At 40.8% G+C, this 21,390-nt stretch overlaps 1 pseudogene across 1 annotated transcript; it reads right to left on the reverse strand.

The window, feature by feature from the left end:
• Positions 1-6,444: 6,444 nt before the first annotated feature.
• LOC103603342 lies at positions 6,445-6,798 on the reverse strand (annotated as a pseudogene). The gene has a single exon (XR_551603.1). The product of XR_551603.1 is annotated as a glutaredoxin-1 pseudogene (transcript).
• Between the last annotated feature and the right edge of the window lie 14,592 nt (positions 6,799-21,390).

Here is a 21,390-nt window from a genome sequence, read left to right on the forward strand (position 1 = left end):
GATCTTCTCTTTATTACCCTCTGGCCCATCCTACCCCTGCCCAGTGGCCCTATTCTCTGGGATCCTATCCCTTTCCGTCTATCCTAATGGTGAGTACTTCCAAGTTCTACTCCCAGCTCACCATCTGACTACACACCAGGCCAATCTCTCTCTATCATCTGTACCTACTGAGAAGCTCTCAACCAATGAGAATTTTCCATTCGTCTATGGGTCACCCACCTAGGTTAAACCATCGCCTCCATAGAAAATCAAGTCAAGAGGAATATCCTGAACCTCTACTGAATCAGGCAAGAGAGAGTGCTTGCCACATCGGATTCACCATTCAAATAAAGACCTAGATATTACAGTACTTGGCTTTAGGAAACTGAACCCTGAAAAGAGAACGTTTTGCAGCCTCCAGTTTAAATGATCTTTGCAGCTGTGGTTCTAGTTTTTCAGTTACTAGAGGCCACATACCAATGTGTGAGACTTTGGGGACTACTTCTTTTTATTCCAGCCTGTGTACCAGTACCCAACAGAGCATTGAGTTCACAAGAGATAGTTCGTAAATTATTTTTTGATGCACCATAGAGAAAAAAACCTATCATTGTGATAATAGTTGGAGCTTTTTCCGCCTCCATTATAGAAAGTAGACCAGCCCTATATTATATGTATTTACAGATCACTAGCCTGGAGAAGCTTAGGTCAATAACTTGTTATGGTATTATGTGAGTTAACTACTGCTGCATCACAAACCATACCAAATATCAGTGGTTTAAAATAACAGTGATTTATTATTGTTCACAAGTCTGCATTTGACTGGGGGTTGGGTGATCTAGACTGTGTTCTGCTTGGGAGGCTCAGCTCCATGTGTCTCATCTCTAGGCATGTTCTTCTTATAAGATGGCAGAACCATAAGAGGACAAGCAGAAACATGTAAGCTTCAAACTGGTACCCTGACACTTCTGCCCATATTCCTCTGATGAAAGGAAGTGACACAGTTTAGCTCAAAGACGAGGGGTGGAAAAACATACCCTGCCTTTGTGGCAGAACTCCAAAGTCAAATAACAAAGGGTATCATACAGGGAGAGGTGAAAAATTTGAGCTGATCATGCACTTTATCACAATTACAATTTTTGAAAATGAGGAAACTTTTGTTGATATTAAAATAAGAATGAGTTTTAGGTGACATCAGTTGCAAGGCACTCACTTCCTCCAAATGCTTACTCATTCAGTTTTTACTACTTCCAGGAGGTCACAATATTCATTGAAACCAACATTTTTCTCTGTTCAAGTAAATGTAGCTCATAAGAAACCAGTGAAGTATCTGGTTTCATATGGGATTCTGCTGTAGACTGGATGCCCCCCCAACCTCACTGAAGTTTAATTCTCACTGTTACTATTGAGGGAGGAAAATCCTATTATGGTAATTGAAAGGTGGAGCCTTGAAGAGGTGATTAGAATGAGGGCCATGCCATAGTGAATGGATTAGTAATGGTGGGCAGGGGTGTGTTTCTGAGGGCTTTTAAAGGAGAGCACATGAGAGTTTCTCTTTTTCTGCTCCACTATTTTCTGCCATGTGAGATCCCTGCATTTGGTGGTGTAAAGCCACTACCAAAGAAGACCCTCACCAGATGTGTTCCCTAGACTTTGGACTTCCCAGCCTCCAAAACTGTAAGCAATAAATTTCATTTTCTTGTAATCGCCCAGTTCCAGGTATTTTGTTATAAGCAACAGAAATGAACTAATACACATTCCCTCCCTCCCACCCCCATGCACTAGGTAATACGAAAGGAATGAGCTTACTTGTCCAGAGAGACGGGCTTACCTTGAAATCCCAAACCTCATACAAGTTCTGGCTGGTAAATTAACCACAGTGGCTTTCTCTATAGAAGTCAAAACTTATTTAATCAGAAACCCATGATAACTAAAACCTTTCAAGTGTTTTTATTGATCTTTTCTTGGTTTAATTAAGCCAACTTCCCTTATGCTCACCCAAATTAATAAATTTATGTTTCTTGGTATTGAACCTGTACTTTTGATATACAAGAATCTTTACCAAAGCATGTAATAAAATGCAAAGAAAGCTTATCCATAGAGTTTTCATGGTTGGTATCTTTGATTTCATGAGAAAATGCAATGTGAAACAAACTAAAGTACTTTCAGAAACATCTTATTTTGCCTTTGGCAATTATACAGCTACCTTGCTTCTGGTGGCAATTAGGATTTTATATATACTGAAGAAAATGATTTTTTCCCCCAGTGATCAAATTTGAAAGCTCTGTGTTCCATATGAAACAAGCAAAAGGTGGTCTGTGGTGATTAATTAGGGGTTAGGGTGTTCAGAAATACTACAAAGTAAATTACCAGGGCAGCTTTTCTGTAAGAAGCAAGTTCGTACATCTCTTGCCTCATTTGTACACACAACAAAAAAGCACTTTAAGTCAAACTGTACCCATGTTCTTCCCTTGAGAAAGATCTTTCTGCAATAGCACACAAATTTCAGGTAATACTGAAAGAACATCAAAGTCATCCTTTAACAGAAAAACAGCCAAAATACCCACCCACTCCACTATTCCCAGAGCACTTTACTTCAGAAAGATACACATGACTACAATAAGAAATTGATGTAATAAAGATCCTACTTATGTTACATTGATAGCCGAACCCAGGGAGACAGCTAATGGCACTCTAAAAATGGTCATTTTGTCAGAGCTTCAGTGTCGATTACCGATTACACACAGGAAACAGTGACATCAAAAACCTAGTAATGCACAAATTGCACCTGGCCAGGGCCTGTGTGTGAACATTTGATACACAAATATATTTCTTTTTCTTTTCTTTCTTTCTTTCTTTCTTTTTTTTTCTTACTGTGTTTTAACCCAATACTACTTTATTTCTTTGCCCAAATTGTTCCAACTCTGGCTGGTGGGAGCTTTTTCAGTTGCCTCCTGTTCTTTCACATACTCCCATCAATGGGGGATTTATTTATTTATTTATTTATTAATTAAGAATATTCACGAGATACAAAGCTAATTGTCAACCCTCCTGCCCATGATGTGGGAGCCAGATTCATACTGGGGGCATACCCATTACTAGAAATTACTTTTGTACTCCGTGTCCCCACCCAATGATCCCCCAACCTCCCTCCTTCTCCCCCTCTCCCCTCCACTCCAGTTTGTAGCCCTAGGAATGTTCCCTCCCTCTGTAACACCACGGCACTACTGTGATCTTTCTTCCCTTCCTTTCTCTCTTAGCTCCCACATATGAGTGAGCACATGTGCTATTTATCCCTTTGTGCTTTGCTTATTTCGCTCAACATAAGTTTCTCCAGGTTCATCCATGTTGTTGCAAATAGGAGTATTTCATTCTTTTTTATGGTAGAGTAGTATTCCATAGTGTAATATACCACAGTTTCCTTATCCAATCATCCATTGATGGGCATTTAGGTTGGTTCCATGTATTGGCTATTGTAAACAGAGCTGCAATGAACGTGAGAGTGCATGTATCCCTTTGACATGATGATTTACTTTCATTTGGGTATATACCCAGAAGTGGGATTGCTGGATCACATGGAAGATCTATCTGTAGTTGTTTGAGAAACCTTCAAATTGTTTTCCATAGTGGTTGTACTAATTTACAGTCCCACCAACAGTGCAGGAGTGTTCCCTTCTCTCCACACCCTCACTAGCATTTGTTATTCACCGTCTTTTTGATCATAGCCAGTCTAACTGGAGTGAGGTGATATCTCAATGTGGTTTTAATTTGCATTTCCCTGATGACTAGTGATGTTGAGCATTTTTTCATCTATCTGTTGGCCATTTGTATGTCTTCCTTTGAAAAATGTCTATTCAGCTCCTTTGCCCATTTTTTAATTGGGTCATTTGTTTTTTTACTCTATAATTGATTCACTTCTATATACATTCTGGATAATGATTCCTTGTCAGATGCATATCACCATACACTACAATCAACTCAAAATGGATTAAAGACTTAAGTATAAGACTTGAAACTGTAAAATTACTAAGAGAAAATATAGGCGAAACACTTCAGCAATTAGGTCAGGGCACAGGCTTTATGAACATGAGCCTGAAAGCACAAGCAGCAAAAGAAAAAAAATAAACAAATGGGACTATATCAAACTAAAAAGTTTCTGCACAGCAAAGGAAACAATCAACAGAGTGAAAAGACAACCTACAGAGAGGGAGAAAATTTTTGTCAACTATGCACACAAATATATTTGGTTCATTTGATTAAAACTCCTGGTATCATCAGTCAGCAGAGAGAATTAGAACTATTCAGCTCTTTATTATTATTATTATTATTTAATTCAACATCTAAAAATCTATTCCCATGTGTGTATAAGGGATAAGGCAAATGATTAAAATTCATAAGAGGTTTTGTACAACCTGGCAGAGATACAGAAAGAATGCTGGTCTTAGAGTCAGAGAATAGCTAATGACAATAGCTAGCATTTAATTAATGCTTCTGATGGTGCCTGGTCCTGTGCTGGGTGCTCTGTGCACATTAATCTATTTCATCCTTCCAACAACCCTAGAGTGTTTGTGCTGTTGTCATCCCCATCTTACAGATGAGGAAGAGAGAGGTGTTTAGAGACTGGGTCAATGTCACAGCTGGTAGATGGCAACACCAGCATCCACCTCCAGAGCCCAAGCCCTTCTCCATTACACCACATTGTCAAAATGTGCTGGACTCCATTCCCCATATTTTACTAACCAGTGGTGGGTCCTTCAACAAATCATTTTCCATCTACTGGCCTCTGCGTTTTCATACAGAAATGATGTAGTTGGACTAGATCGGTGGTTTGCAACCTTGGCTGCAAATTAGGATCACTTGGAATGCTTTTATAAGGCAATTTGTTTAGTATTAACTGTATGCCAAGCATCTCATTTGTGTCTGTCAATAGTACTCTGAGATCTCATTGAGGAAATGAGGAACACTCAGTCTCACAGAGGAAAAATTGGGGCTCAAGAACTTTGGTAACTTGCCTCAATTATAAACTTCATAGGCTTTAATTCAGACACACGAGCCAATTATAGAGTCAGGGTTCAGGCATTTCTGACTGCTGCTCCTAGGCTTTGAGTCCTGGGATGAATTAGTCTCACTGTTTAGGGACTTGGGACAGTTCTCCCTGTCTCCAAACTTGTCCCCTTCTAATCTAGCTTCCCCATTGTTTCCTTTTTTTTTTTTTTTTTGACAATAGCATGTGTCTTTATTTAATGGCAGGGACAAACATGGATAAAGTATTTTGTTAATGCATTTCACATTAATACCATTCCTTAAGGTCTTTAGAACATGGATAGAATGGGACAAAAATCGCTGAGTTCCCTGTAGGTACTTTTTTATTAGAAAACAAATTAACTGTTTTCACATAGACCACAGAAGAAAATTAACTAACTTATCTTGCAATTCTAGAAAAGACCATTAAACTCCACGATAAGGGATTTTTAAGTTTTCAAAGTGTGGGGGGATAAAAAGAGTCATACAGGACAGTGTTTCTCAAATTTGGCTCCTTTCACAGACATACTCATGGGGGAACGGGCTGCAAGTTTTCTACGATAATGCCTTACATTGTTTTAATTCTGCTGGTAATATAAATCGAATTAATATACACTTGTTCAGGATTGCCTGGATGGCAATCTTAAGAGTGTTGCTACATGATCATGGCATCTGCACTTGTGCCTCTGATCCACTGGCACCAAATAAAGACCAATTATGCTTAACTTTTCATGCAGTTTCTCAGATTGGGTCCTCATACCCTTCAGGGAATTATTGAACATTTTGTATGAGTTCTGTCAGGTGGCAAGGTCGAGAATGCTGATTCAGAGCAGTGATTCTCAAGGTGGGATAAGTCGGGGTGGGGAGATGTGTGTGGTCTGAGAAAAAAAAATTCAAAATACCCATTGATTTTATAATACAAATTTCATAAAGTCAAGCTCAGCAAAATAACGTCAGGTGATGGACAGTAGCAAAAAGCCAGCTATACGAGGGTAGTTCAAAAAGTTTGTGGAAAATAGAATTGGAAGATAAGAATCTTTCCATGAACTTTTTGAAGTACCCTCACAGAATCATCCCCAGGGGGCACCTGGATAAACATGGTTGAGAAACACTGGCTTAGAGGTAGAGGCATGCTGGCACGTGGAGAACAGTAAGGAAGAAACATGCCAGAGAGGAAGAACCTCTTTTGGGTCAGTGAGTAAATCCTAAGCCAGAACTTGTCATGGTCTTCTGGAACCCAAAGGGCCAATCCAGGAAAAAACCAAAATGGTCCATCAACCTTTTTGGCCCAATAGTTAAGGGCAAGTTGATCCACTTTGTAATACTGAGCCAAAAGAAGAAAAAAGCTGTTTTTGCCCAAAATTCCATCCACCAGGAAGTGCTGTCATCATTTGCAACGCCATCCTGCTCACAAGGGGGGACATCAGCTTGGGGCCAACTCTGTGATTACCACAGAGCTCCAATCTGCTTTAGCCACGTCACCAGTTCCCCACTCTGTTGCATAGTTATTAGATCACTGCACCCACCTATGCAATTTTTACCAATAAAGACTCGAGGCCCCATTCTTGCTTCTGTGAGCTGTTGCAAATAATCTTGAATCTCATTTGTGTCGTCAGTGGCTGTGATATCGACAAATTCCAGAGCTCCTTGTTTGAAGGGCAACTGACTGAGGATCTCTTGGGTCTTTCTACAGCAGGGGCAGGTGGGCTTGATGAACACGACCACCTTCCCCAGCCGGATTTTGCTGTTCACAAACTCGTGAGCCATGCTGACAGGCTGTAGTCTCCCCGGGAGGAATCCTCAATTCGCCTCCCCATTGTTTCCTAAACACTCTTTCTACAATGTACATCTTATTCCCACCTTGAAATCTGACATCGTGTCTTCAGAGCTTGCTGGATATTTTGACCTCCTCACTACAGAGCATGAGGCCTTTCATGATCTGGTTAGTTTTCTAGCCTCATTTCCTGCCAGTGCCTTCCTTGTCCTCCCCCCACCCCCCCTTTGTTTGGGCAAATTGTGGCAATTTCTGACTTCTGTGTCTTCACATATGTTGCTGTTTCTTCCCAGAATGTCCTTTTCTCTCCCCCCCCCCCCCCAGCTTAATTCCTACTCTTAAACTCAGCTCAAGCACCTCCACTTTCTTGAAGTCTCCTCTGGCCATGATGGGGACTGTGTTAGGCCACCCTTACTTGTTCTCCCAGCACTCAGGGCCCTTCCTTAAGGTAGCTGGTTTCAAGGTCACTGTCTTCAGAGCATTTTCTAGCCCTCCAATGTATAATTGACCCATTTGCCTGAATTGGACTGGAGAGGGAGTGGACTGGAGAGCTTAAACTCAGCTCAAGCACCTCCACTTTCTTGAAGTCTCCTCTGGCCATGATGGGGACTGTGTTAGGCCACCCTTACTTGTTCTCCCAGCACTCAGGGCCCTTCCTTAAGGTAGCTGGTTTCAAGGTCACTGTCTTCAGAGCATTTTCTAGCCCTCCAATGTATAATTGACCCATTTGCCTGAATTGGACTGGAGAGGGAGTGGACTGGAGAGGGAGTGGGACCAGGAGGTCACTCAGGGCTCACCACCTCTGCCTGCTGTGCTCTGGTCCAAGCCCCATCATTTCATCCCTACATTACCGTAATCACCTCCTGACTACTCCCTCTGCTGCTTCTGTCCTACAGGCTCTTCTCAACACACAGATCACAGTGATCCTTTTAAATATGAGTTAGATCATGCGACTCCACTGCTTAAATCCCTGCGATGACTCCCATCTCATGCCCAGTAGAATCCAAGGGCTAACAAGGGCCTATAAGGCTGGACAGCAGCACTTCTCAAACTTTAAGTGTGTACGAATCTCCTGGGGATCTTGTGAAAATGCAGACTATGACCCGGTGGGTCTGGGGAGGGGCCAGAGAGTCTACATCTCTAACCAGTCCGCAGGTGTGGCTGATGCTGCTGGTCCTCAGCCCGCACTGTGAGTAGTGAGGCACGCCATGACCTGGGAGCCCATTACCTCTTTGATCTCTGTCCTGTTCTCCTTGCTCCCTCCACTCGAGTCATACTGAACTCGCTGCTGTTCAAAGAACACACCAGAAAGCTTCCCTTGCCTTAAGGATTGTGCACTAGGTATTTTCGCTTGGAATGCTCTTACCCCAGATATCCACTTTGCTAACTCTCTCACTTTCTTCATGCCTTTGCTCAAATCTCACCTTTTCAGTGAGGTCCACACTGACCACCTAATTTAATATCCCAACTTGCCCGCTGCTGTCCCCAACCCTGGGTCCCACACTCCTGAAACTCTTTATCTCGCTCTTCTCTTCTTTTTTTGTCCATAGCTCTAAAGACTTCTAAACATACTTTATAAACTTACTTATTATATTCATTATTTTGTTATCTAGCTCTTCCCCAATTCCAGAAAGCCCGTTCCTGGAGGAGCCCCCTCTTTGTGTGTTGTGTTTACTGTTGTTCCCCAGGAGTCTAGAACATTTGCCAACAAATACCATTTGAATTTTGAATTTGAATGTGGCGGGTGAGTTAGATAATGTGGCACAACTGTGTGTATTCCATTAAGTATATTTGCTCTACCCCCTGAATACATTTTGCTTGGTGCTTGGCATATAGATGTGAGGCATTGCCTTGCCCATTCCAAAGGCTTTTTTTGGTCAAAATGCAACAAGGTACCTCGTGCTTGAGACTTTTCGTTTCCCTTTCTTTATCTCCAGATGACTCAAATTAGAATGTTATTTTCTTCTAATAAACTTGCCATTATCTTCAGAGATAAATTTCAGGAGGGAAATAAAAAATAGTATTTGTAATTACTGCCTTCCATTTACCTATGACTCAGGTGGATAAATGCTGCTTCTGTACTTCATTGTCTTCAAATTTAGTAAAGCAATCAGGTATGTCTTTTATGATGGCAGAAGTTGATTTCTTTTTAATCCTACCAGTCACTTAATCCTCCTTCTCCCTTCACTTTTCTCAATCCTCCTACATTACTAAGCTTTAACCAGGCATTTTCTTGGCTGACACTGTATTCAGTAATTTTATATAACTAAGAAGGAGGGCCTAACTGTGTGTAGAGGTATCAGCTGTCAGCTGGAAAAGTGGCTTTCCACGGAAGAAAATTGAGGTTTATTTTTCAGTGAACTCAAAGTACCACAATATACTACTACTATATTGATTATTGATGGCTCAAAGCCCATGACAATCACACGAGGATCAATGTTTAGATCCAGTGTTTCTATCTGTCTTAAAATCCAGGAAGAGATTTCTGTCTCTTGCCTAGCAGTGAGGCAAGCATCAGCTCAGCCTACCTTCAGGTTGGCAATGTAAGCAATCCGTAGCTTGACCTTGCATTCACACTGTGGTTGCACATGCTCTGCATTACAGCTTCAATCGTATCAGCAAACACTGTATGAATGCTGGCCAAGTTATGTCAAATATGGCTAGGAAAACTTTAAATATAAAATAAATGTTTATGTAAAGGTACTAAAAACATGTTAAGCAAATTAAATGAACAATGATGGTTGAAAATTAATTTCTAAAAGGACACAAAGGTAGATGAGAAGGTAAAAAAATTACCTTTATAAATGTGCTTAAAATTTATGCAATTATCCAGAAATTATAAAAACAGGCACTGGATATTGTAAATATTAATTCTGATGCTAATTTGCTTTTAGACAATTCATTTAGAGCTAGAGACAAAAGTTAACAATTTATTAAAGCATTTGCGAACCACCATAGCAGGAATAAGAGGATGAGAATAAATGAAAACATGAAAGTAGTGTGTGTGTGAAGACTCAAAGTTCTGGAAAGGAAATGGATAAACACACTTTAAAATACTTAAAGATTGCAAGCCTACCCCATGCTATAATCTCTGTAAGGGGAGACATCATATCTATTTCATTCAACTTTCTATTTCCATTCTATAAATATTTCTTTCATTATTTAGTGGTGTATCAAATTATTAACGCCTAAAAAAAAAAAAAAAAAAGCCTGGATTGTTCCATTTAATTTTTAAATCAATTTGTTGCTTTGACTAATTGTGCTCAACCTAAACAGTTTCAACCAATTTAGTTTCTACCAATTAACCTGGAACCATGCTAGGAAAGGCACTATCATAAGTAAAAAGGACTGTGAGATACATACAATTCCTAGCTTCATTTTTGGGGGTAATTTATTTGAGGAGAAAATGTGTGAAAAAATTCCTTAAGATTTAAATAATAGGTCAAGACAACAATAGGGAGATCTATTATAAGGCTTTTTTTGATTAATTGTCAAATCAGTTGTAGACTTCTATTTCTTATAATGTGGTGTATTAGGTAATATTAATCATCCCAATACAATAAACCAAGTAAAACATAATACATATCCTTTTTTATATAAGCTGAGATAAGGAGAAACAAAGGGAATTTTCTCCAAAAACCAAAAGTGAGAGGAAAACTAAAAAGCACAATTGTAAGGTTGGAGTTGAATCTCTTGCTGCTCAGCATTGGGGAATGGTAGGTTTGGCTAGTCTCTGAAACCAAGAGGATAAGGTTTTAAGTGCTAAATGGGGACAAGCATCTATACTTCTGGCCAGAGCAAAGCTGGAAAGGTATGGCTGCATAAAGCCACAACCTTGAAGGGCTATGTCACAGTGAAAGGGTGGAACAGAAGTGAAATCTATCCACTGCCAGGGAGACATGTACTCTGTTCTCCAGGTCCCCCAACTGAAAAATTGGGACCTTAGTTCTGCTTCCAGTTGAATTTGTGGTTCAAATACAAACTCCCTTTATGGTCAAGTAACTCCCAACCAAGAAATGAACATAAAAAACGGTCCCACCAAGTGATTTCCCCAGTAGAAGCAAATTCCAAACTTGTCTACAAAGTCTCACCCTCAACCCAGGCCACAAGGGTTCATGCAGATAAGGCCCTACTAAACCTGAGCTCACCGTTAAAAAAAAAAGCATAAGAATATAAGAATAAGAATATACACTCCACCATAAGCAAGAGGCAGCTAATACAACCAACAGTTGGATGAGACCCTCAAGTCCTTCAGATAATGAGATTATCAAATATGCACTATGAAATGTGACTAAACATATTTTAAAAAGAGGAAAAACATGATAAACTATCAAGATATTACCGAAAAAGACCAGGCTGGCTTGAAAATAAACCAATTGACTTGCCTTGGAAATACAAACTCAGTGGATAGACAGAGCTGAAGAGTGAATTAGTGAAATGGAAGATAGAGCTGAAGAATTTATCCAGAATGCAACACATTCTGGGAATGTAGGAGCAATCACTTCAGATTGGCACAATCAGAGAATGCATTGTGAAGGAGGTGATATTTTAGCTGAATCTTTAAAGGCTATGTAAGAACAGGTAAAAAAAGGTATTTCAGAGGAGTGGCATGGCATGGCATGAGACAAATTTCAGAGGCTAAACTCAAGGCTTGTTTAGGTCACAGTGAGTTGAACACTTTGGCTGAAATGGAGAGTTTATGTAGAGAAGCAGAGAGAGAGAGAAGGTTGGTGATGAAGGTTAGGGCCTATGCTTAAAACCACATGAAATGCTGTAATAATGACATAAAATTAATTTGTTGAAAAACAAAGCAGACATATAGTATCTACTATGCTGACATTGTGGTCCTTTTGACATGCACCACTCCAGCTTGACTGGCCTCACTACACTAGACATGTGCTGTCCACTGCCTACTTAAAATGGAGTGGTCACTCCCCTATCACCTTCCCTCTATTGACACAGAGGTACATTTCAAAAGCTTTCAGGTTAGGTCCGGCCTGTGGCTCACTCGGGAGAGTGTGGTGCTGATAACACCAAGGCCACAGGTTCGGATCCTATACAGGGATGGCCGGTTTGCTCACTGGCTGAGCGTGGTGCTGACAACACCAAGTAAAGGGTTAAGATCCCCTTACCGGTCATCTTTATTTAAAAAAAAAAAAAAAAAAAAGCTTTCAGGTTGAAAACTGATTGAAAAGAGAAACAAAGTTCATGGAACTTATAGTTGTGCCAGGCTGGGAAAAGTGCTAAAGCAGATTATAACAAGTTTTCTCTAGAAAAAGGCTTTATATTATCAGCTCCTTAAACTAATTTCCAAAGGTATAGAAGGTTTGGTTATTTCTAATTTCTTTCAAAAGGGATGGTAAAATGAATCCTGGCACTGTAAATTTAATAAGGTCTCAAAGGAAAAACAAAATAAAACAAAACATGTTTCAGATTCCCCAGCAAGAGATGAACTCAGTTCCAGGTAAATTATCTCTTTACCTTCTTTGCATGGCTTCCACCTATACAAAAGAACGCAACACCCAATAGGGAGAAGGACAGACTCACCCTGGATAAAATGGCAAAGATGTCAATGAAAATTTACCCGCACAATTTCTGAGCAAGCAGGTTAAAGCTGCTCACATTCAGCATTAGCAAGATGAAATGTCAGGGAAATCATGCAACTATATCCCAGCTAAATAAGTAGGTAGGAGGTAGATAGATAAATCAATAACAGAAGGAAGGTGGGTATAAACAAAGGAACACAGCATGAATGAATGAATGAATGAATGAATGGCAGAAGACCCTTCAAATCTACAATAAAGAGGAGATTCCTTATATGTATACTACAAGTTATAAAAGACTTCAGTAAGCCCAGTCCCACAACTGTCACCCACCACAAAGCAGCTCCCCGCAGAGCAGCAGTCCTGCAGGCTGCTCATCAGTGCAGCTGCAGACTCTGCAGATGTGAGGGAGGTGGCTGCAACCACTGCTGCCATTGCCGCTGCTGGGAGTTAACCCCACTGCTGCCAAGGACACTGCAGACGTGAAGGAGATGGCTGCATCTGCTGTGCCTCTGCCACCCTGCTGCCTCTGTGGACACTGCAGACATGAGGGAGGTAGTTGCAGATGCTGGTGCCACTGCCACCCCCATGAGGTAACCCTGTTGCCACTGCAGATACTGGCACTGCTGCTGCCACTTCCACAAGGTAACCCAGCTGCTGTGGTGGACACCACAGAGGTGAGGGAAGCAGTTGCAGTCACCAGCACTGCTGCCAACCCCAAGAGGTAATCCTGCTGCTGCAAGGACACTGCAGATGCCAGGGAGGCAGTTTCAGCCACTGATGCCCCTGCTGCCACTGCACACACTATAGCAGTGAGAGCCACCACGGTGGACACTGCAGCCAAGCGAGTAGCTGCTGCAAACACCACTGCTGCATTTGCTGCTACCACCGGCACTGCCAGGCAGCCACAATCATTGCGGGAGCAGCCTGCCGCTGCTGGAGCCACTGCTTCCACATGGGCAGCCTGCCAAAAAACACCTCCACAACCACCACCACTGCAACGGCGACCTCCTGCCACAGCAGCAGCAACAGTAGCCACTGCTGTGGTGCAGGTGGACCACTGACCACTCAACTGCATTGACACAAGTAGGGTCACCAATGGAGCCCAGGGAAGGAGAGTAATAGAAGAAGCACCTGCTCTACCAGATGACCAGACATCTATGTAGATATACTAGAAATATGAATAAACAAGAAAACATAAATCCACCAAAGGAATACAATAACTCTCAAGTACCAGACCCCATAGGGCAGGGATCCCTTGAAATATTTATTAAAGGTGCTCAGAAATATTTATTAATTTGACGTGACATATTCTCCTTTATTTGTGAAATGAGGAAGTTGGAATACTTAAACACCAAGGTCCCTCCAGCTTTAATAAAATTCTATGAAAGATTCCCTGAGAACATATCATATGGGGTCCCACATTAAACACTTCTTGTATACTTGATAGTAAAACATTTGAACACTTATTTGTCGATATAGTTCATGACAGACATTTTCAACTTCAGAAACTCCAAAAGTTTTACAAAGTCACAGATGAGTATATTCTTATATGTTTTCTTCAAGTCTATGGTCCAGAATATGAAGGAATGGTTAGGCCAATTGAGCACAGGCTTTTTCCTAATATTCATATTTTTGATTGAAATGTGCTTACTTCTCATTGCTTTTAAGTCTCTATGCAAGAAATAAATCCTGTCTTCATCCATTCCCCTCCCACTTATGTCTATTTCAAAACTCACTGCCTTGATTAATTACCATCTCCCATTTTGCTTAGCTAGAAACTCTACCATCTTCCTTCCTTCTCTTCTTGCCATCCAATTGTTCACTAAGTGCTATTAATTCTACCCCCAAATATACTTTAGATCTCTCTCCTAACTCTAAATTCTTGCTTGCATCCTCACTGCTTCACTGCTATGATTCCATTCCTGTAGTTACTATGTATTCTCTCTATTGTACATGTCATACAAATTGTGCAGTGGTAAGAGAACAGGTTTGAGCCAATCTGCCTGATTCAAAGCCTGACTCTAGCACTTTGTGTGACTCTGGGGTAGTTACATAACCTCTCTGAGCCTCAGCTCTCTCTTCTGTAAAATGAAGCTAAAAATACTACCTCATAGGCTTACTGAGAACGTTAGATGAGTTATAACTTGTAATGTACTCGATCAATGTCTGGCACACAGTAGGTATTACATAAATATTAACTACTATTATTGTTAATGGTTTTGTTTACAGCAGAATATTTTTGCTGTAAATATTTAAGTGGCTGATTCCCCCAGTAGACCGGGACTTATCAAGGGCAGGGTTATGTTATTATTAGTAGTATTTTTAAAATAGTAGCATTAGTATTTTAATCACTAACTCTCTGCACAGTGCAGGGGCATTTTAAAATTTAGTCAAATGAATTTCACTTGTCAGAATAAGATAGTTCTATTTAATAGCCACTAGATGGTAGCAAAGCCTTTTGTACAATTACCAGAAAACTAATGCAGTGTACAGATCTACCTCTTTTGTCTCCTTTATTTGTATAACCTCATTGTCGCCAACAACAAAATAACATCATCATCGTCATCAATAACAACAGCTACAACAAAGGCAGCTCATGAAGAGGTGCAGAACTTTGCATATTGAACACAATTCAGAATTAAGGTTTTGGAAAGTCTTTGCTACAGAATTTAGAAATGATTAGTCAAAAAATGCTAATTACCCTGATTGGATCATTACACAATGTATACATGTATTGAAATATGTTGTACCCCATAAACATGCACAATTAAAAAAACTAAATAAAATCTCTGAATTATATTTGATTAAAAATATTTCTGCAAAAAAATGCTGAAAATATTGTCCTTGAACATAAAGTCAGGTGCCACCCACCCACACTTACATAATAAGAATCTCTGAAGGCTCTTCATGGGAAAGATGTAGACCTCCAGCTCTGTGCTGCGTGACTGCCACATAACAGTCAGTTGTCCCTGCAAATGACACACCTCTCTAGTATTAATGAAGAATTGTTACTTTTAATATTGTTTGGGACAGAGTGATTCACAAGTATTCAATGATTTAATTACTGGGTTTACTGTCCTCTTTGGGAGTTTCTGTATCTCATCTTCAAATACATATTTGGTATCTTTCATTTGCAGTGAAGGGATTTATTTCTTTCCCCTTTGCTTATTTTCAGGGGTCCTCAGCCTTTTCTTTTTCCACGATTCTCATGTCTGACACTCTCACATCAGTGACACCTCCTAATGCATCACTGTCAGCAAAGATTCCCAATGGGGAGGGGAGTGTGCATTGTGGGAATACCCCTGAAACCAGATTCTGTTGAGCCCCCAAGAGCTGTTAGCTTCCTCTAATTAGCCCTCTCTAACTGACAATTCTCAGCAATGAATGGACACTCACTCTTTCTCTTAGAGTGGATCTTGTTCTAATACCCTTGAATATCCCTGCACTCTCACTTTTTCGCCCCTTTTCCTTTCTCCACCTCCTCTCTATCTCTCCTTCTATCTCTCCTCCATCTTTTTCTCTCTCGCTCTTAAAATTCTACTTATTTTCTTTCTACAATGCAATGCTATCTTAACCGTAACAAGAGAACATCCATGTAATAGAAATTTGATCTCAAAAGTGGGAAAAGGCATTTTCTTGCATACTAAATATAAGTATGTGATATCTTGGTAGGAAAAAAAGATTTTCACTTAAAAGCAGTGCTCAGTCATTGCTGTCATTGCCCAAAGCTGAATGAGCATCCACTGAATGCACTGTGGAGCTCAAGGGCAACGACCTACTTAGGATCACCCCAAATCACGTGGATGTAAAATGATTTCCATTCCAGTCTCTTTTTGTTCTTATCACAGTTTCTTTCCAGATGGAGACAGGTTTTATTTGCCCACTCATTGCTCAAACTAAATCTCTGTCTGGTATTTAGATTTCTTTAAATGTAGTCTGGAACCTTAGCAGCGAGGAGTCAGATTATCACAGATGAATTCAGTTTCTCGCGATGCCCTCTTTTCTTCCCCCAGAGCAGCCAAGTGAGAAAGCTCATCCAAGGAGCAGGAAAGACGAATCGAGGTTACCCTCCTGTAACCACGGCTGCTCTGTTTACCTTAGTCACTAAACACATGCTGCCCTGATAATACAACAAATAAGCTAAACCCATTCACAGCACATTGCTAGCCTTAATAAAGAGTTGAAGGAATTTCAAGGAAGCAAAGCTTGTTTCTGTATTCCCCCGGGGCGACGTGAATTCTGCTAAGTGTTTCGATTTCTGAATACACAAATGGAGCAAGAGATTTTCTTCTGTACCGGTGTGCTTGCTGGCTGGCACAAAACGTATGCACAACCACAGATATCTGGGTTTACTTCTCACAGGGGCTGATGGAAGAGTCTCCGAGCACGTGAGCGAAGCTGCGGCCCTGTGACCTGCCTTCCTGGCCTCATAGCTGCCTTATGTAATGTGGTCTGCTTGCTGACGGGCTTGATTGGTTGCAGAGTGGGAACTGCAAAACCTGTGCATAGTCCCTGTGAGTACTAGACTTATCCAGCTGATGGGATTTTGCATTTCTCACGCACCAAGAGGTTAAACTGGGCATCATTAAGGAGATAAACGTGGGTGCCTGTGTGCAGTGAGGTGAGGAATAAGCTGGATGGATAATAGAGGCAGTCGAGGTGGTCTGAGTTAGAGATATGTGTTTGGGTGGGGGAGAGTGAAAAGGGAGAAGCGGAGAAGGGAATTATGAGGGAAAATTCTCTAATCACCAACAGCTAACCATAGATCATCGGAATGCATTCCTTATCAAATGTGAACAGGAACCGGGGAAGGCATATTGCTGAGTGGAATGCCTAATAAAGGAGCAAGTTTTCTCTCACTGCCCTTTCAATCTAAATACTTAAGTAAGGATGTGCAGCAGATGGCAGGGCTTTCACCAGGAAGCAACAAAGTAGAAAGACAAGACTCATCAATGAAGGATTTGCCACTGAAGGCATAGCTTATTATACTGTATTAAAAAGAAAAAAAAAAAGACCATCTCATTTGTTTTTAGTCAAGATACTTTAAAAAATCTTCTCTATTTGCTCTGCAATTCTTTTCGTTCATCTTCCCAAATGGAGGCGACTGCACACTGCTTTTGACTATTTTGGTAAGAGCTTAACAGAAATAGCTAAAATCTTTACACTGCTGCCCCTTCGGAGGTGCTTTATTTTCACTTTTCTATAAATAATGCCCAGCAACGAGGTATTTTTGGAGCTCCCCGAGTAACAGTGCTTTGAATATCTCATGTGCAGATCTCTGTGAGAACTAACACAGCTCTCAGTGGATCCTCCATAACTGCCAACTTGTGACTATAAAGTTGAACATTAATGAGTTCTCTATAGATCTTCTCCCCAATAAAAAATTCTTTTTGGTATGATAATTTTGTTTACTTCTCCCAAGAGCCAGTCGTTACCGAACTTCATCACCAGAGGGTGTGCATTCACAGAAAATGCACCACTTCCAGCCTCTCTGGCTGATCGCTTCCCCTCCTATTTGCAGGATGGAAGAAACAGGTTTTATTCGGAGGTATTTTCAGTTCAAATTCAAGTTCTAGAACTTTGATTTATTATTAGCCTGTTCTCTTACTTGGGTGGAGGGGAAGAGAGAAAAACAGGTCTGTCTGCAGCCATTGTGTTCTAGTCCCATGCAGGGACAGCCTCAGAAACTGCAAGTTTTCAAAAATAATTAAAATGAACCTGATTGCCTATGGATCTGAAAGCATAGGCTCCGGCCTCTCTAAAATGACAAATTGCCTCACGTTAGTCAAGAACCACAAAAAATTCATACCCACCCTCTCCTCCCCCGGGCCTTGTCCTTCTGCAAGTGATTTGCAATCCCAGACAAGTATTATATAACGGTAAGGCAGAAGCCTGAAGCTTTGGCTTATTTCTTTCAGAGAAAAGACATTAAAAAAAAACTGTTATTATATTACTATCCTAAATGCCTATGAGAAAAACATTTCTGAGAATTGTTAGAAACATGGGGCAGTAGAACTGGTCAAAATTTGCATCAGTGCTAAAGATTGTGACCACCTGTAACTGCCCAAGGGGGCATTTTGATGAAAAGACACAACCTGGTGGGGTGAACAAAAAAGCTACAGACCTGAAGTCAGGAAAACCAGGGTCTCATCCTAGCTGACTGCTAACTAGCTAGCTGAGTGTCCTTGAATTAGTTATTTAACTTCTCTGTGCCTCAGTTCTGCAAGCTGGCAATTAGATGATCTTGGAATTCCTTCCATTTTAACAAGTTATCCTTCTCTCAAGAACAAATGTAGATGACATTATTAATTTGACTTCTCACGAAGAATACAGCAACGCCCAATAATAAATCAACCATTTTGCAGGATGTTGTAATGTTTCAAACAGCTCTTAAATACTCTATATTTTATATATATGAAAATAGCCTATTATCTAGCCAATAATTCTTTTAGTGTTTTTGTGTCAATGACCCCCAGGGCAATTCTCTCCAGGCACTATGGTATAGTAAAACAAACAAACAAACAAACAAACAAACAAACAAACAAACAAACAAACCAAAAAACAGGCTTAGGTTTGGACCCTGGATCTGCCTTTAATTTGCTGTATAACCTTGGACAAGTTACTTAGTCATTTGGGCTTTTGATTCTTAACTGCAAGAATCTTTTAGGGTTCCAGAGAGAAATAATGAACTAACTAGATGGGCTGGTACATAGCAAACCATCATTTATGCGAACTCTTTCATACATATGTATCATTACTACTAAAACATCCAACCTATAAAATTGTTTAAAGAGTTATTTAACCCCAAAGACCTATGTGATTCTTAGCTCTCTTGCTGATATGTTTACTAACTTAGGAACTTCAGAATTGTAAAATCTTGAATGAAGACATTTAAGGAAGATTTTTCAGAGATATGATCCTGTCTTGGAAAATGACTTCATTTTGACCTGCAGAAGTTGGATTTTGGGGACTGTTAGAGTATCTGGTCTTTGCAGCTCAAAGGGAGAATGTGAGAAGTTTTTTGCTGTGGGACGGGTACAGATTTCCACAGCATAGCGTGGTGCTGGTGGTTGGAGCAAGCTGGTATAAATGGTGGGAGGTCCACCATTTCTGCTGGTAGCAGCCTCATGGCCATTCCTGTGTCTCCTTCAAAGTTTGCACTATGCAGCTGGAGACAGAAAAGAGAGAATTACTAAAAAAATCGGGGAATGCCAATACCAATCGGTTAAGCTGAGCCCAGAGAATGATGTGTGAACCACCTTAACTGAATATGTGTGCCCAGTGGTGGGAATTTCTCTCCTTTTTTTTTTTTTTAGCTCTTGGGCCATTTGCATGTGTAGCAGACGCTCTTGGTGCTCTGCTTCCACCCCCCAGTACTCACTTCTATTTGCTGCAGGCTGATTTCTGTGAACACCTTTGGCTCTCTGCTTGAGGTCTTTTCCTGACCAGTGAGCATGGTCAGTCCGTGCTCAGGGCAAGCTTCAAGTGCCACTTTTATTGCTCCTCAATGCAGCTCTCGACCAATGGACAGCATGGGAGTGGACAGAGAAATATCCTTGTTTCCTTGCATCCTGGTTGAGTTGACTCTGAGGTGTATTCTGTGCTGTCTCCCAGAGTTCTTCAGAGGATGCACACCCTTGATTGGCCCCCCTGCCTTCCCCGAGCCACTTCTTCCCTCCTCTTCTGGGGTATAGTGAGTGCTGCCACCGTAATCCTTACTTCTGGGTCTGCCTCTGGGAGAATCCGGCCTCAGACACTAGGATTAGGCTTCTGTTTCAAAATTTACATGTGATTTTCTGCATATGGAACATAAGTTATGGTGCCATGCAGATCTAGGTCTGAAACTGGACACTGTCACTTATCAGCTTTGTGACCTTGGGTTAAATTCATTAACCTCTCCAAGTTGCGATTTACTTATCTAAAAAACGAGGTGTGTAATGATAGCTAGTCATTAGACTGATGTGATAATTAAATGTGATCCTGAATGCGAAGTGCCTGGCACAGTGTCTGGCTTATAGTAAGTCTTTGCTTTCAAGTAAATATTGGTAATCATGGACTCTTACTGTTCTTACTTGCCCTCCTAAATGTATATAGAGGAGCTCTCCTATTGGCTGTAAAAGATGTCTTCCGGGACTACTGTGGAAACCTGAAGAGAAAAATGAAGATCTGTAGCCTTTTCATTCCTGTGGCAGAGCATATTCCTCAGGAGCATTAAGCTTCATTAAAAAAAAAAAAAAGCCATATGAGCAGGAAGAAATGGAGACACAAAAAAGAAATGCCAGTGAAAGTGATCTGTCCCAGCTGACCTCTGAACATGATAGGTGTGCAAGTGGGACCTAGAACAGTGAACAAAGCCAGCAGCCAACGTGTTACTTTTAGAAGCTGGAGAAATGCTGGGGAAGAAGTAAGAGGGGGAATAGGCAGCATTTATATAATGCATTTCCAAGTAGCTCTGAAAGGAAATTTTATATTTAATGGAGTTGTTAACAATTCGGATTGAAAGCCTAAAATAGAAATAAGAACACTTAGCCAACTTGGGAGCATTTTGTTGGGCCTGCTATAGAATATTAGGTTTGGAGAAGCTGTATGCAGGGATAGGTAACATACATGGAAATGAACAGATCCCTATTATTGAATTCATGTTTGATTTTGTCTAAAGACTCATACTAATGATTTTTCTCTATCCTATTGATTGAAGCCTGTCTCTCCCTACACGACAACACCAGCCTTCCTTGCCTACTAGCTTATCTCATTTTTGTCTTCCCCTTAATCAAATAGGGCTTTGGACTTCAGTGCTTTTGCTCACACTGCTCTCCTACTTGGGCATGCCTTTTTGCTTACTCTCTCCCACAGAAGTTTGATCCTTCTTCAAATTTCTTTTACTACTGGGAACCCCTGAGACTCTTTACCTTGACTTATGGGGCTAGAAAGAGAGAGTAGGTCCATGTTGTGAAGGGCTTTGGATGCTGTTTTTTTGCAGCCTATAGGAATTGAAGCCCCTGGAAGTCTTTTGGGGGGACAGTCATATTCCACTTTGTGACTTAGGAAGATATGAATAATTCTGGCAGCACT

The sequence above is a fragment of the Galeopterus variegatus genome, unplaced genomic scaffold, assembly GCF_000696425.1.
Source record: "Galeopterus variegatus unplaced genomic scaffold, G_variegatus-3.0.2 Scaffold4559, whole genome shotgun sequence".
In the NCBI taxonomy this organism is placed as follows: Eukaryota; Metazoa; Chordata; class Mammalia; order Dermoptera; family Cynocephalidae; genus Galeopterus; species Galeopterus variegatus.